The sequence below is a fragment of the Echinops telfairi genome, unplaced genomic scaffold, assembly GCF_000313985.2.
Source record: "Echinops telfairi isolate 266 unplaced genomic scaffold, ASM31398v2 ScPeMD7_7457;HRSCAF=8495, whole genome shotgun sequence".
In the NCBI taxonomy this organism is placed as follows: domain Eukaryota; kingdom Metazoa; phylum Chordata; class Mammalia; order Afrosoricida; family Tenrecidae; genus Echinops; species Echinops telfairi.
In genome coordinates this window covers 33,103,706-33,105,364 of record NW_022111357.1, presented here as the reverse complement: position 1 = coordinate 33,105,364, position 1,659 = coordinate 33,103,706, and positions in this window count along the sequence as shown.

Here is a 1,659-nt window from a genome sequence, read left to right as displayed (position 1 = left end):
ACACACACACACACGCGCGCGCGCCTCCGTGGACTACAGTTCTGCTCCGACAGAGACAGACGGGCGGCCAGGGACAGGGCCCAATCAACAGCTGATCTGCTCTGATTTGGGCAGTGTTCCCAAGGCTGGGGGAGGCAGTACAGTGGTGAAGGGCAAGGCTGGATCGTGGGAAGAGAGAAGGTCAGGGCCCCCAGAGGCCAGGTGCTGAAAGGCTGCTTTGTGTGGACGGTGCAGGGCCAGGAGTTGGTGTGGGAGAAGCAGAGGGATCCAGGAGCAGGCCGACTCTCCCAGGCCCTGCCCTAAGGAGGGCATTGTGGGTGGTCCTGTGAGGTGCTGGGGGCCGGAGACAAGGGTGGGAGAGTGGTTTGGAAGAGGGCCCTGCCTCTTCCCTGGGTCCTGGTCTGAAGGCTAGAAGCAGAGGCCTGAGGGATGGACCAGGAATCTGCAGTTGGTGCTGGAAGGATTGGGCCCTGGCGGACACCAGGATATTACAGCCAGAAGAGGGGCATGTGGGGTGGGACAGGGAGACCCCAGGGAGCCTGACCAGTGAGGGTCCAGGCCAGGGCAGCTGGGCATGGGTCTGAGGGGCAGCTGGGGGTGCTGCTAAGTGTGGGGGGTGACCTGGCCTGACCTGTGTGACCTCACTCCTCAGAGCCTCATCCAGGCACACAGGCAGGACCTCTGTGCAGGAACAAGGCGGCCCCAGCCCTCAGAATGCGTGGAGCCGAGGCCCGACCCTGCTGCAAGGAGAATGTGCCCCCCAGGCCGTCGGCTCCCCTGAGGCCAGGCAAGAGGCTTAGTGGGCCTGGGGGTACTGGCCTCCAGTGCCCTGCTAATTCCCCAGCTGATCGGATCAGGGTCAGCTGGGCTGAGGACAAAGTCTTCCCCAGCCTGGGCCCGAGGGAGGTCACATGCCATGGGTGGGTGAGGTCAGGAGGAGGGCGTCCAGGTTTGGGCTTGGTGGTGAGCCCTGGCTGGGAAGGGGCCCCCGGGTCAGCCTGTGCCTGGGGTGGCGGTCTGCAAACCTCCCCGCTCAGCCACCAAGGGCTGCAAGAAGGCCTTGGCACTGTTCCAGCCAAGGCGAGAACACGTTCCGATTCGGATGCGCCTCCCTCTTTCTCCATGCTCTGGCCCACTGACCAGAGGAGAAGTGGTTTAAGCTCTCTGAGCCTTACTTGTTTTATCCCCAAAGGTGGCAACTTGTAGTGCTCCTCCTGCCTGCCAGGCCCCACGCCTCCAGGCTCCATACAGTGCCCGTGGGGATCCTGCCAGGCTGCAGAGAGATGGGGGGCACCGGCAGGGAGGGAAGGCCCTACTGCTCCACCCCCTTTACCCAGAGAAGCCCCCTCCAGCTGCTTGATGTAGTAGATCTTGCTTTCACCACCACCACTACCACCACCACCCCACCCCCCACTATGCCCCTCCCCCAAGAGTCCTCATCACCCCTGTATCTCAGGGCAGAAATCAAGGAGTCACCATGATTCTTGTCTGCACCCCCTTAGCTTGTTGGCTCTACACCACTGGAATGTGACTCTGGCACCTTTACACCCACATTGCCACCTTCATCTCTGGTCCAGAACCCCCATCCCAGCCCCGCTGGCTGTCTATTCCTTTTCTCTGCCCTTACACACACACACACACACACACACACACCCCTGC